Genomic DNA, 8,628 nt, shown 5'->3' with positions numbered 1-8,628 from the left:
AGTTCAATACATGGAAAGAAAGAGTGAGGCCTAGATTGCTGGAAACTGGGTGCATCTACATGTTCATTAGTGTGCCATCGTTGCTGTGCATTAAGCTTAGTACTTACATAACCAAGTACTAAATCAAGGCGCAGTAACTGGTGATACTGCACAGTATTGCTAGTGCATGGGTTATTACAGATGCTAACTGCACAGTAACCTAATACTACTCCACAGTAGCATATTAGTTTTGGTTGTGCCCAGCACACTACTGCGCCAGGGTTATTAGGCTACTGTGCAATTAGTGTTTCATGTAAATACACCCACTTACTCATGGAAAAAGGTACAGACCAACACAGCAAAAAAGATAACCTGAATCAAACCCAAATAATTCAATAAGGTTTAAACAGTAGGAAATAATGATGACAAAATATAAGTCACCAAAATGTATCCCTAGAGAAACTGTTGGGTTTAAACTAGTGGGTAAAGGACAGGGGTGGGCAAAATACAGCCCGCAGGGAACAAGCTGGTGCTCAGCACAGGGGGAAAGTGCCCCTCCTTCCCCTGCTGCAGCCACTCGCCAACCACGCGGGGCTGTCCTGCCTCTCTGCTGTTACCTCTGCCCCATGGGGCAGGGGTAGCAATGGAGAGCAGACACAAGCAGCCCTGCACAGGCTTCAAACAGCTGCAGCGTGGGGTGCAGGCCACAGGGAGGGGGAGCGGCCGCTTTTCCCCTGTGCTGAGCACCAGCTTGTTCCCCACTGCTGCTGCTAGCCTGGGCACCGCACCAGCTCTGGGTTCACCCTCGGGGCTGAGACGTGGCAGCAGCAGCATGGCAGTAGCTGCTGGTCAGCACAAAGGAAAGAGGTCCCTCTCCATTCGCCATCACTGAGACCATCAGAGCCTGCACTGTGCTAGGCTGTATTGCGGCTGCTTCACTGCCGTTGCTGTGCTGCCCAGCAGCTGCTTCACATGGCCACTGCTGCTGCAGAGGGCAACATAGAGGCAGCAGTAAAGCAGCTGCACCATAGCCTAGTGCAGCATGGGCAGGCAGCCACACCAAACACTGCCTGGCGGTGGCGAGCAGGGGGGCCGCTTTCCTCTGTGCTGAGCAGTGGCTTCTGTGGAACTAGCTGGTGCTCAATGTGGGGGAAAGTGCCTCTGCCACCCCGTGGCTGGTGCCCTGTGCTGCAGCGGCTCGGAGCACAGACCTCTGCCAGCCCACGTCCCGTGCTCCTACTGCCCTGCTCTGGGCCCCGCCAGCGCTGGCCCCAGGACACCAACAGGCCCTGCAGTCCCACTCGCTCCCCTGCCCCCACCACCACTTTCCCTCCCGCCCAGTGACTCCTGCCTGCATGGCTGGACTGGACTCAGCAGGAGCCGGTCCAGCCCTGAAGACTGGGGCGATCCCCACGGTCCTCCCCTGCCTCCCCCCACTTCTTACCTCAATTTCCCTTGCTGGTGCAGCCATGAGCAGTCCCACGGTCCCAGGCCAGAAGGGGCTTCCAGCTGGGGGGCTGCTGTTGTAGAAGCCTGTCGGGGCCTTCCCTGGGTCCTACTGCCCCTGCCTCCTGTCATCCTTGACGGGAGCCAGGGGCAGATAAATATTAATTTTTTAATTATTTTAAGGGCCCTGCAGGCCAGATAGAATGACTTGGTGGGCTGGATTCGGCCTGCAGGCCATATTTTTCCCACCGTTGGTTTAGGACCTCGACTTTAGGCACTTAAGTTTTGAAAATTTTGGGTTGAATTACTGTAATATAACTTGTTAAATATTTTATTTTTAGATTTGTTTGCACTGTTGACTTGGAGAGGGATAGAAGTATCCTTAAAAGGTATCCAAGTAGGAGAAACTACGTTGGAAGGGGGAATTATCACAGTGAGGTGCTAAAAGCTGTAGGGTAGACAGAATGACCATCTAGATAGTATTTCCATTAGGCACTATGTAGTTGAAACCTCAGTGAAACGTCTCCCATTTTGCTCACCACCTCTCTTACCTGAGAGATTTTGGGTCCATTTAGATGTAACATACATTTGAAATGCTGATAGAAATGGTGAGTATGTTATAAGATGTATCTTTTATGTCCTGAAAGAAGCTACTTAAACTAGATTAGACATAAGTGGTTACCAAGGGTTGAAAATTAAGCAGATTTAAATATAAACAGGGTTTATGCACCTGCCTCTTCTGAAGAGATAACAGCAATTCGAAGAGTGCATAATTACCACTTGAATTGCAAACCTTGAGACACCATTAATCAATATTATTCATTCCCTAGGCCCCCCTTTAACCTTGAAGTAAGGACAAAACATATGAAGTGTCCTGCTTTGGGACATAGGACAAGGATTCTATTAAAGAAAATTGACTTTACAGATTTTGCTGAGCCATGTTTTTAATGGGTGTGTTGACTCGGTGCTGATATTCAGTAACTCATTCCTAATGTTCACTATATTATTTCATAGTCTTCTTCCTCATTAAATTGTTCTGGTGCAGTTTTGTCTTGTAGCCAAACCCTGAGTCATTTCTGCGTTGCTTTCCCTAAAAAAATTGTTGTAATCATAGGAAATGGGTTAAAACTTGCTTCTGGGTAAGTATGCAACTTTACAGGTAGGGCCACTATGTAGCAAGTGACATCCCAGAATGAAGTATAGGTTTAAAGAGAATCTTAGGTCATGGAGCCATAGTTCTGTAGTGAAATGTAGTTGGCTTGCAGACAAACTAAAAGCACCACAGCAGAGGGTTTTTTTTTAGCAAAGTAGAATCATCAAAGGGGAAAGACACTAGGAAGAGCATGGTGCAGGAGAAAAAGAAATGGGCTTCAAAAGAAGGATGGATTGTAAAAGTTCTAAATGGAGACATACAGAGAGAGGAGTCTAGAGCTATCACACAGTGTAAATGAGTGAATAAATGGCAGGCTGATTGTAGGGTTGCCACTCGTATTGAAATATATATGTTAAGGGGAGAAAGTGTGTAACAGCAGAACAATATGGTTACATCCTCTACCAATAATGCATTTAAATATTTAACTGCCACCTGAAACATACCATATTTTCTTGAATACAGTATATCCCCAAATAAAACATTCACCATGTTTTTGGAAGGCAAAATATAGAGTTTTCTAGATTCATAGCTGACTGCGAGACACAGTAAGTTCTTCTGAAAACAGAGTATTCAGGAAGTCCCAGGAGACAGGTTGGTGAGGCAACAAACAGCAGGAACTTCCTGGTGTGGCAGACTATCTCTTAGGATGAGACACTTTCTGGACACTTTGGGCACCTATGCACTTGACAGACCTCTGCTCCGATGCGTGCTAATTAGCATGCGTCAGAGCAGACTCAGTTAATTGAATCTGCTGTGAGTCTGCTGGAACATGCTAATTAGCGCACTCTAGCAGCCTCCACATCATGTGTACTTAGCGTCCCCATGTTTCAAAATGGCAGCAAGGGCGCTTTAACTAAAGCTCATCAAACGAGCTTTAGTTAAAGTGCCCCTGCTGCCATTTTGAAGTGTGGGACACTGAATACATGTGATGCTGAGCCACTATAATTAAAGCAGCCCCTCCACCGTGGAGCATGGATATACATGCCCTCTGTCAGACAAGGTTAGGCCCCAGACCAGGGTTGGGCAAAATGCGGCCTGCGGGCCGGATGCAGCCTGCCAAGCCATTCTCTCTGGTCCACGGGGTCCCTAAAAATGTTAGAAAATTAATATTAATCTGCCCTGGGCTGCCTGTCATGTGGCCCTTGATGGCTTGCCAACTCAGTAAGTGGCCCTCCGCCTAAAATAATTGCCCACCCCTGCCCCAGACCCTTGCAAGGGCAGTAGCAAGACTTTTGGTTCTTTAAGTAGCTCTTTATAAAAGCAACAATTTATAGATAAATAAAATGTTGTTTCCACATCATGAGCCTCATCATTAAGATTTGGGTCTTAATATTCAAATGCAATAAATGGACTAGTTCTGGTTACATTAGAGACTCTATCTGCTGTTCAGACAGTTGTGCCTTACTGGGGCAACACAGATCTCAAAGCCTGGAGTCAGGTGTTTGGGAGCTGCCTTAAGGGAGCCATCTGTAGAATGAATGTTCAGACTGCAATAGACAAATCCAGTGTTGGCCAATCTTTGTGAAACGCTGCAGAACCTTCCTAAATTATAAAGTTTTTCTGCCATATCTAGATTCTCAGCATCAGCTGCTCCCTTCTTTTGTCCTGTCATGTATTCTCCCTCAAGCTTTCCATAGCTCAAAAAAGGAAGAACACTGGATGAAGCAATGTTAAAGCTGGAGCAGTTTTGCTCCATCTGTATTTTTTTCCAGCTTGTCCATGCATAACATTTAAAACATACCAGCTGCTCCCTTTTTGAAATTGCTCTAAGTGTGAGTGCGTCCATACCCTGAAGTGTATCCATTAACAGTGGTTCTGGTCTGCTTTAAATCTGAAGATCTGAACCTGGACCTGCAGCAGCAACATATTGTGTCACAATATATTTTTTATAGAATGGCCCCCTGTCCCCCCTACTAAAATATTCTAAGCCAGGGGTCAATAACCTTCAGCCTGGCACTCAGATCTAGCTGACAAACGGATTGGATCCAGTCTGTGAAGGTCTGTTCTGGCTCTCATTTTACTAAGAATTTGATTAGTTTGATCTGGTCCATGTTTTATTAACTGCATGCCAATCACCTCTGGCTGCTCCAGTCAGTTGTTTCAGCCTGGGTGGTAGGCTGTTCCTCCTTGCTGCAGCCTCTGCTCACTATCACCGAAGTAGCCAGAGGTGAACAGTGACCCACAGCTCCAGCTGGGTCACAAGCTGTGGCTACTATTAGTAAAAAAATTGCTGATCCCTGCACTTCGTAAGCTAAAGATTAAGTAGTTCTGAATGTCTTAATATTCAAACAGATTAAAACACAGCAGTTGTTCTAAGTCTCCCAACACAATATGACCTTTTATTTGGTAATGTCTTTGTGAAACCCTTACAGTTTTACAGAATTTCCTTGCGCAGTTTCCAGAAATTTAGGGGTTTTTTTGTTTCAATTACAATTCTTTATTTGTTTGAGCCAACTACTGTATTGCCAAGCTCTAAACCTGCAGTGATGTGATATTTTGTACTTACTTTTAGAGTAATCACTTTTAGTTTCAGTTGTTTATTAACATTTTCTGTGCAACAGAGCTATATTGGTCCAATTCGTTGTAGGAAATGTGGCTGCATTCCTAGTTTTCTTTGTTCAGTGGGGAAGTAGATAATTTCTTTTACCTAGTTAAGGACTGCATTATTAATCACAGTTCTATAACTAGAAAGTTTGCAAGAAAGGTCATTTTTGGCCAATGTGCAGATGCTGCTGTGCCAAATATCTATACCTTGATTATCTTCCTGGCTCAGCCCTAACTGCAGCCAGGTTACATCAACATCGAGCTATTATATTTCAGATGGGGACCCACTAGAGATCATATGCTAGCTGGGGAGAGCTAAAGCAAAGGCTTCTGGTCTGTACCTCTGGTATGATCAAACCTACTTTGCCTACAAAAAATGGGGGTGTTCTTACCGATGTGGGAGCTGGCTATGCTGGCTGTGGACCAGCTAAGCTCACCAACTTCAGAAAAAAATCAGGTAGTTGCTTCTGATCTTTATGCTATCTGAGTAGAGCAAAATAGTTGGAACCCAGCAGAGAATAAGACCTGCTATCTGTTGCAGGCTTTTTTTATATGGATTCTCTTAGGTATGCTATGCTACAAAGTCTCTCCATTCTAACTTTCAGTGTTTTGGTCACTATGCTAATACTAATGCTAGTTTAATGAGTACAGGCAACCCTCGCTATTCATGAGGGATACATTCTGGAGATCCCCGTGAATGGCAAAATCCACCAATATGGCACTGCATTCATAAATGTCATGAGCTCGGTGCCCCCCAGCAGCTGGGCGGGTGGGGGGTGGGCACAGCTGTGCTGGAGACAGCAGGAGCCCAGTGGTGGCAAGTGCGGCACTTCTGTTAAGTGTATTTAAGATGCGGGATTGGCATTCGCAAATATTTGAAACCATGAATGCTAAACCAGGAATAGCGAGGGTTTCGTGTAGTGAGGGCCTTGTGACTGTCACAACCCAGATGTAGGGGGTCAGGGTTCAAAAGCCAAGGGTCAACCATACTGGATGTCCAGATGCTAAAACTGAGGGTCACAGTACCAGATGTCAGTCTAAGTCTGAGATACCATGCTGGGGCTAGGGCAGACATTCAAAAAGCTGGAGCCTGAATTGATTCAACCTTTGCAAGTGTAGTGGGCTTACCTTTCAGAGCTTGGGTTGAGTCCCAGGCTTGAGATCCTGCTGTTTTGATTGATGGAGCCCATCCACCAATCAGGAGGCAGCAAGAGAAATAACATCATGCCCCTTTCCTGAGGGAAGGGGGAGAAGAGCTCCCCTGGACCTGATTGAAGACTGCAAACTGTCAGGTCTGGAAGACTTCAGGGGCGGAGCCCTGGAGCATATAAAAGCTGCGTGCCCAGCACAAGGGGCAGATGCGTGACGGACAGAGAAGAGAGAAGAGCAGGGCTTGGAAGAGCTGAGGAAAGCTGCTCAGCAGGGTGCAGCAGTAGCCCAGGAAGAGCCCCTGAAGACTTCTAGCAGCAGGGAGCATGGCCCAGCTTCAGCAGTTAGGCTCTTGGTGTGCAGCACAGCACATGGTGTCCAGGCCATGGGAGCTGCATGAGGTGGCTTGGGTCTGCAGCCCCCAAAGCAAGGCTGGGAGCTCGGTGCAGGAGGCGCTGCATGGCGGATGAGAGACCCTGGGAGCTGCTTGAGGTGGCTCAGGTCTACAGGGGCTAATACGGGGCAGCAGCTCAGTGCAGACAGTGCTGCCCAGAGGGTCCAGGAACAGATTGAGCCCCAGTGCTGCACAAAGTGGTGCCTGTGGCCCTAAGCTGGGATGGCAGCAGTAGAGTCAGTTGGCAGGAAAACCCGGTGGGGACAGAGCTTGACCTAGAGAACAAGAGGCAACCCTCCGGGACTGTGGAATAGTAAATTACCCTGGAGAGAAGGTCCCCACAGGGGAGGGACCCCCCTGAGGGTCGTGAAGGGGCACCACGTGGGCTGCTTCTGGGTGATAGTGGGGAAGCTTAGGAGTCTTTGCAGTCTTCCTCTCCATTTTCTTTCCTCCCACCTCCTTTCCTGTAGTGGTACCTTGGGAGTGGGGCCCCTGCCCTGGAGGGCACCCAGGTAGTCTAAGGACTGCTGATTATATTTGTAGACTGTTCCTTACAGTTTATATGAATAATTTGAAATAATAGTCTGTATATGAATAGAATTATAAGGTTGCCCAATCCAGTATTCTTTGGTCTGGTTTGTTCTATTCTTCATCTGTATTTTAAATGATAACTGTGTGTGTATGTATATAAAATAGGGTTTATTGTTTTGTAAATTTGTACATATATATATCATCTATGTCCTTACCCTTTAATGGTTTTGTTGTAATAATAGATCCATGTATAGTTAAGTAATTGATTGACTGGACCTGACTATAAGGGACGGAGGCGGCCACTGGGCTGTTGTGTCCCTCCACAGCACACTGCCCTGCCAATAATTCCCTCAGTTGGAGAGGGAAGTACAAACCCGTGTACACCCGCACTACACAAGTTAGTCTAACCTGCATGGGTTGAACCAGTTTGTAACAGGACAAACATTCTCTCTGGACTGAGGAACTGCAAGCACATGCCTGTAGTTGCTCAGGCCAGGTGCTGGGGGGTGCTAGAGCATGCCCTCACCTGCAGGGAAGTGTGCTGGGGGGGGGACCCTGGCCAGTCTGGGCTGAACTGGCTAGAGGGATTTAATTTCCCCCTCTCTGTGCCACCAACAGGGACCCAAGCTGGGTCTGCTGGGCGCTCCCCCTTCATTGCTGCAGCAGCGGGGCACTATGGCCTCTGAGGCAGAGTGGGGCACGGAAGACGTTTAGTCTCCCCTTCACCGCCACTGGCAGGTAGGTCTGCCAGCTGTCATCGTTGCACTCATTCCCTGCAGCGGAATTAGTCCCCTGCTGTCCCCTCTGCCAGATGCCAAGGGAGGAGGAATAACCCCCGTCCCTGCCCGCTGGCATCTGGCCATGCCTGCACCCTGCCGCTGTGGCAGGAGGGGGCAGGGCTGTTGATGGGGGCAGCAGCCCTTGTCATAATGTTAGGGAGCATGAGTCCGTTCCCAGTGGGGGCACTGCATTGCAGGACTGGCAGAGCTGTGGCAGGCTGCGCGTGGCAGCACCAGGGTCCAGAGAGGGCCAGAGCTCTCCCAGCCCGCGCAGTGCTACCACACTCCGCAGCAGGTTCCTTTGACCACAGCACAGCTCCCTGCCAGGAAGGGGTTCATACTTGGGGAAACGGTGACAGGAGCTGCTACCCATCACAGTCTCTCCCCCTCAATGCTCCAGTGGCCGGACGGGGGCGGGATCAGAGCCAGATGCTGCCTGCAGGGCCTCTTGGGGGCGGGGGTGGGGGGTGGGCAGGGAGCAGGTTTATTCCCCACTCTGCCCCCAAGGCACTGCAGCCAATTCTGCCCAGCCTGGCCGCAGCCACCACTTGCTCTGCTCTCGGCAGCATCCGGTGGAGGGGACAGCAGGGGACTTATTCTGCTGCAGGGAGTAAGCACGGCAGCAACAGCAGGCAGACCTGGCTGCCAGTGGG

At 48.6% G+C, this 8,628-nt stretch overlaps 1 protein-coding gene across 12 annotated transcripts in view; it reads left to right on the top strand.

The window, feature by feature from the left end:
• The window catches only part of APBB2 (amyloid beta precursor protein binding family B member 2), a 364,788-nt gene that overhangs the window by 307,196 nt on the left and 48,964 nt on the right, over positions 1–8,628 (top strand). The gene's annotated exons all lie outside the window — the stretch shown is intronic.

This window comes from Gavialis gangeticus, unplaced genomic scaffold, assembly GCF_001723915.1.
Source record: "Gavialis gangeticus isolate Ggan-Ray unplaced genomic scaffold, GavGan_comp1, whole genome shotgun sequence".
In the NCBI taxonomy this organism is placed as follows: Eukaryota; Metazoa; Chordata; order Crocodylia; family Gavialidae; genus Gavialis; species Gavialis gangeticus.
This window is presented reverse-complemented; position numbering and strand designations above follow the sequence as displayed.